This window comes from Notamacropus eugenii, chromosome 1 (genome assembly GCF_028372415.1).
Source record: "Notamacropus eugenii isolate mMacEug1 chromosome 1, mMacEug1.pri_v2, whole genome shotgun sequence".
Lineage (NCBI taxonomy): Eukaryota > Metazoa > Chordata > Mammalia > Diprotodontia > Macropodidae > Notamacropus > Notamacropus eugenii.
In genome coordinates, this window is record NC_092872.1 from 647762945 (window position 1) to 647769727 (window position 6783).

Genomic DNA, 6783 nt, shown 5'->3' on the forward strand with positions numbered 1-6783 from the left:
AAAATTTAGCCCATCCTTCAATTATGAAATTTAAAAACACATTATTTTGAAAAAGGGATCCATACGTTTCATTAGACTGCTGAAAGATTCCATGACACAAAGCAGACTAACTCCTGTTCCAAACGATCTAGAAATGATCTTTAAAAGTTACAGAGCTGGGCTTCTCAGTGTGAATAATTTCCAATCCTGATCATTCACTAACTTATAAAGGCAAACAGGGCTGGGAATGTTGTATGAACAAAACATGGCTGTGGAAAGAATGTTCCCTCATAGTAGTCCCAAAGGACTGAGGAAAGGAAGCATTGGAGACAGACAAAACCTCGCAAATAACAGCCACTGCTTATGTAGGCATTAGAACATGGTGGAATAGGAAAATGTGAGAATGGAGCATTGAAAGTAAGGTTTCCCTTATCTGTCTCTGAGATATACATATAGGCATATATATGTACAGAAATAAATGTATTGCATCCCAATATTCTGACTCATGCTGCAATTCTGAAGTCTCTTTTCACTGAATTGCATGACATTTCATCTGTGTTCTTCTTGCAGGTGTATACCAGTGTTCTCCAAAGACTCACATCTATTTATGTTTATGAACACTGGTGAAAAATACTAAGTGAATAAATCTTTTGTAGGTAAGATAATTTGTCTCATGTTCTTAATACAGTCATCTATTTTGCCATGAGGAAAAGAGAGCTGAGTTTTGGATTTGGTTTTTGATTCTTTCTTTAATGACAGACTTCTTCGGTCAGAATCGAGGCAAGCTCTCTCTTTGTCATCCTGGCTTATTTTTCACTCTTGCAGTCTTTCCACAAGACAGCAGTGAGAGATTGCTATGAAACTAATTAATGTCTGACAGACAGATCGAACCAAATATCCCAAGGATTCAGAGGATAGTTCATTCACTTTTGCAAAACAGAAAACCACAAGGTAAGAAACATGTAGATAGCATTATTATACTAACAAATAGCTGAGGGAATTTTCTTGCTCGTTTTATCCAAATTAGTCTATTTAAGACAATTAGAGTTAAACTCCCCTCCCAGGCTGTAGCTCAGTTACCTTGATGTGGTGGTAGTTGCAAAGAGGTGCATATGAAATATTACCTAAGAGGGAAGCCGTGTGCTTTAGTGGACCTCTATTGTCTCTCTGAGAGCAACCACAGGGGAGAAATAAGGGTCATATGTCATACATGGAGAGCCAAAGCAGAGAAGATTTATGACTTAGTGAATATGTAGATATGGAGGTGTTCTTGACCAAGCTAGGAAAGCTGTCCTTGAGTGTATCTGAGGTTTTACAGCTTTAAAAATATATACTTCAAAGAGAAAAAGAGACAAACAATTATATACATGCTGTCTCTGAATACTTGGATAGTGTTCTCTGAATTCACAAAAATAATGACTGAGGGAGAAGGGTGGGAATTTCCATATTTTTGCTTTCGAGGCACTTTCAAAACCATTTACTGCCATAATTCTTACACCATTGGATTAAGAAGCATATGACTCTGAAATCAGCAAGAAGCTATGTAGGAGATTCGCTGATTTAAGGAAATGGAGAAATGGCGTGTGTGTGTGTGTGTGTGTGTGTGTGTGTGTGTGTAGAAGTTACCTACTTATTTGAGACTTATACTTTGTACTTCAAAGTACAGAATGACAGCACACACCATCCAGTCACTGCGTTTTTATTTTATTAGGGAAATAAATAATATATTTCATTTTGATAGGCTTCCTTTCGCTTGTTATGATTCCAGGTATCCTTGCAGAGTGCTCAGGTCTTCCCTGATGAGATGTGAGCTAAAAGAAATTTCAGCATTGCTCTTAAAGGTGACTGATCCTGAAGTGTTACTGGCTGATGGTCAGAGGAGCATTTTGTTGGAGGAACTGTTACTGTCAGTGGCCTGTCAAGAGGAAACCCTCTCTTTTCTATTCTTCACAGGGACTAGCCATCCTTATCACCAGCAGTTTGCTACACTGTGCCTTCCTGTCACTGTCACTGTAAATGCTGGGACTCATGTTAGAAGTCTTGTAAAAACTCCAGGTTTCTTAATCATTGACCTGTACTATTTTTTTGGGGGGGGGGGAAGAGATCACCATAATCTTTTGATAACCTAATCTCCTTTATCTTTCATTTGCAGATTTTTATCCTATCCCAGCTTCTCTTTCCAAATAAAGATATTATCAATCAATCAATAAACATATATGTATTAAATGCCAACTATTTGCCAAGAAATGTGCAAGGTTCTGGGGATGTAAAGACAAAATAAAACGATATCTGCCATCAGAGTCACTTTATTTCATGGAAGACAGTTAACCTAAATGAGTATATAAAGAATACACTGAAAAAAATGCAAGGCAGTGTTGGAAAGGAAGGCATCGACTGAAGATGGTGCTTAAACTGAATCTTTAAGGAAATAAGGGATTTCAAAAAGTAAAAAGAAGAGAGCACATTCCAGACATGGGGACCAGCCGGTGCAAAGACACAGAGATGGGAGATGGCATGAAGAAGAACATGGAGACCAGTTTAGATGAGCGTGTTAAATATGGAAGGCTATGCTGGCTTAGCTAAGGTAAGATTGTGAATAGTTTTGAATGCTAAGCAGAGGAGTTCATATTTTATCATAAAGCCAATAGGTAGCCACTGGAATTTACTGGTCAACATGAGGGAAGTCATCAGGTCTGTGCTTTTGGAACATCACTTTGGCAGCAATGTGTATGATGGATTAGAGAAGAGAAAGTCCATCTTGCGTTTAAAAGAAGGTTTTTTTAAGGTACGTATTGGCATCGGGGCCACTTAGAATACCTGTTATATTCTTATTCTTAGAGTGTATGTCTCTTTTTAAAATCAATAGTCTTGGTAAGCCAGAAGAGGCAGCCCTAGTCTTTTTCGACCACACAATCAAAGAATGAACTGTAGTTTGGCATGAGACCTTAGGTTCAAGTTATGCATTTACCAGTGGTGTATCATCATTCCATAGTAGAAAGATCATAAAAACAGCAGAATTTGAAGTGAAACAAAAATGTTGCATGTTCTGCCTTTATTACCTTGGTTGGTCTTTGAGGCTATTTCTGTTGGTCACCAGCAAACTCAAGAATGATGCAACCATTCCATATTTTTTGACCATTTTAATCACTGAGAATGATGCTTCAGCTAAGTCAATTGTGTTGTGACCTACTTCCCCTAGCTGAGTTTAGGAATAATGATAGGATAAAATGTGCTGTCACATGCAATTTACAGGGAGAAGAACTGCAGTGAGGTTCTCGTAGCTCTTCCAGGGGTCTGCCATGGACACCTCTTCAAATGAAATCTTTAAATAACTGAGTATCTGCTGTCTCTAAGAAACTTTGCTATGCCCAATGAAGAACACAAACTACTGGAAATTGACACATAGTTCCTACTCACAAAAGTTTTATAAACTAGTTGGAAACACACACATGAAAAATTAAATAATAATACATGGTGTAAATGGTTAAAGATAAACTCATTCTTTTTTATTCCATAGACACTATGCCTTGGACTCTCTTTTCTTTTCCCTCCATACTACTTTTTTTGGGATCTCATCAGTTCTCATGGATCTAATTATCATCTCTGTGCTGATGATTCTCAAATCTTCCTATCCTGTCCTAATCTTTTGGCTGACCTTTAGCCAGTCTCCCTTCTCCAATTGTCTTTCAGTCATCGCAAACTTGATGTCTAGTAGACATTTCAACATGTTCAAAACTGAATCCATTATCTTTCCCCCCAAACCCTTCCCTTCCAAACTGCCCTATTAATGTTGAGTGCACCATTATCCTTCTAGTGCCCTAAGCTAGCATCCTAGGTGGCATTCTCCACTCCTCACTATCTCTCATCCCCTTGTATCCAATCTGTTGCAGAAGATGAAGAGAAAGGAGGAAGATGTGCAATGAAGACCTGCAATATGTCAAAGGTTTCTGTGGAATTATATTGAAGAGAATGTTCTCCATTCTTCCAAGATCCAACATACAATGGTAAGGATGGGAATTTCTCAGAGCTTGCTTTGATTCCTTGATTTCAATGCACTGTAATAGCTAGAGACTGTGGAGGTTTCTGCATTTGGTATTGAAATATCTCTCAAATATGGTCTCCTCTCTCCTGACACTATTCTGGGGCAGATCTTCATCACTTCATGGTTGCACTGTTGCAATAGTCTGCTGGTAGGTCTGACCATTACAGTCTCTCACCACTGTTTCATCCTCATTCAGCAGCTTCTAACCTTGAAATTCGGCACACTGGACTGAGTGCTGGGCCTGGAGTGAGAGAGGCTCATCTTCTGAATTCAAATCTAGTCCTAGACACTTACTAGCTGTGTGACCCTGCACAAGTCACTTAACCCTGCCTGCCTCAATTTCCTCATCTGTAAAATTAGCTGGAGAAGCAAATAGTACTAGTACTACACTCTAGTACTTTGCCAAGAAAACCCCATAAAGGGGTCATGAAAGGGTCAGAAATGACTGAAATGACTGAAGAACAACATATTTAGGTATGCCCATTTTGACAAATTGTCTCTTTGAAAGCTCACGATTGCTAGCTGCTGAAAAGTAGACACAGTCCAATATGATAAATGTCACACAAAAGACCCCTTCCCCCTCTCCTTCCCTCTCATTTCCTCCACTGCTTCCCCATCTTCTCCTTCCCCTTCTTTTCATCTTTGCCAGGTATATAATTGTGTCCCCAGTGTTGTTCTAAGTATTAGGATAGGATATAAGTAAGAAATGATTTCAGCCCTCAAACAGCAGAAAGACATTAGGGGAGGGTGGAGAGAATACCTCATGAGGTATGTGAATCTTGTTTTCAATAACATGAAGAATGAAAAATTGGACTTCAATCGCAAGTTTTGTGTCTCCTCACCTCTCACTGGCAGCTAAAGGAATTTGAGGAAAAGAGAAGATAATGTAAAGTTAGAGAGGCATGGGATAAAGGAAGAGGAGAAAGAGGAGGTGAAAATCAAGAAGAACATGCCTAAAATGCTGGAAGCAAAAATCAAGGTGTGGCTGAAGGTGAAGGGTGATGGGTATCAGCACAGAGTCAAGGACAAGAATAGACGAAGAAACAGAAAATAACGTAATCAGTGAAATGAATAACCAGATAGGAGAAAAAATAAATTGATCTGGGGATAAAAGAAGGAAATGAAAGTGGGAGGTGAAAGGAGAAAAGAAAAGCATATACTTAGTGCTTAAATGGTGTTTTTCATCTTCAGAATATTTTACAAATATTAACTAATTAGCCCTCATCGCAGCCCTGGGCGTAAGCATTATTATAACAGTTATTATTATTAATAACTGAATGTAAAAGGGGTCAGAAAGGGTTAGGCACACAAAGCTTTAAATTTTGTACATGTATGTTATTTTCCTGACATGAAAGTAGTAGCTTGAAGAGGAGTTTTGTTTCAAATTCTTGCACAGAATTTGGTCTCTGGTCTATCAGGCCAGCACTTATTTTGACCTATTTTACCCTAGAACTCTAGGCCATATTACTTTAAAATGTTCTCTTGGCATTTGCTGCCTACCTGTGACTTTATTTTTGACTGTGTGAATACACAAGAAAATGAGCTTTATTTTAATTCAAGGTGCATTCTTAAAGGGCACCAATGTTGGTAGGATACTTTGTTTTTATATTAGTATAATCGGTCATTAGAGGAGGTGAGGGAGTTGAAATTTCCTCCCCACATGAGTTCATCAATCCATGTGACTTCAGAGGCACCTTGTAGAGTTTCAGAGGTAGTTATATACTACTACCTGATAGGTTTGTTTTGAAATCATTCTTTAGATCTAATTTTCCCAGGATGGGGATGACTCCCATAAAATAATGGTTTAAACTTCCAGCATGCTAATCAAAATCTCTGGGGGAAAAATAGGAAATTGAATAAACCTTCCAAATACACACCCTAGAATTCCCTTTTTTTTAATACCAGTTAGAGAGAGCAAAGGATCAGATGCTTATAATAATGTAAATTCTACTTTCATTATGAACATACTCCCCCAAGCTAATTACATTTCAGATACAAAGCCTGTCAGCTTTCCTCCTTGGTAAGGATAAAGGAACCTGCTGGGAAAAATAGCCACTACTCATGTGTTAATTCTGGAAACATCCAGCCTACTGTGGAAAAGGGCTCTTGTTTTGAAATTGAATTTTTAAAAATCCTGGTAGGTTTTTAGAGTAAGTAGAAGTGGCAATACAGGGCAAAGAAAGCAGAAGATGGATTTTGAAGTGATTTTTTCCCCCTTTGTTTTCTTTTTTTCAGGTACTTGTAATTTTCCCTCAGTTGCTCTATCATCCAGGCAAAGTGAGTCTCCTTTGTTGTAAGTCACAACAGACATGGACCAGGGATGAGCCAGAGCAGTATGTGACACTCAGATCCTAAATCAGATTTGTACCAATCCTCACACATTTTCCTTTGAAAGGAAGTGTCATTTTCAATTCTCACACACTGAATTGTCTTTGTTGCGATTCATTAAGTGTAAGTGGTCACCTCTGCCATTTCATGGGAAGTGAATCAGGCAAACATCTCTTATTTGAATTTTTAGATTCAAAGACAAATCTTAAGGTGAATTTTGTAAATATAAAAAGCAGAATGCATCAGGTTCTGTGTTATATATATGTATACATATACATACACTCCTATGTACAGAGAGAGAGAGAAAGAGAGATGGTCACAACTTGTCACTTAAACCAGTCAGGTTAGCAACAGTTTAGATGGAGAATTATAAACTATTTTTATATAATCTTTACATTTAATGAGGTTACTTATGAAGAAGGGGCCTTCTATCT

The 6783-nt window shown here is 38.1% G+C and overlaps 1 long non-coding RNA gene across 1 annotated transcript; it reads left to right on the forward strand.

The window, feature by feature from the left end:
* The first annotated feature begins 548 nt into the window (after nucleotides 1-548).
* Nucleotides 549-4644, forward strand: LOC140520991 (uncharacterized). The gene is made up of 5 exons (XR_011972747.1): nucleotides 549-635; nucleotides 739-930; nucleotides 1748-1820; nucleotides 2132-2563; nucleotides 3870-4644. It is a non-coding gene; the product is annotated as an uncharacterized lncRNA (long non-coding RNA).
* The last annotated feature ends 2139 nt before the right edge of the window (nucleotides 4645-6783 follow it).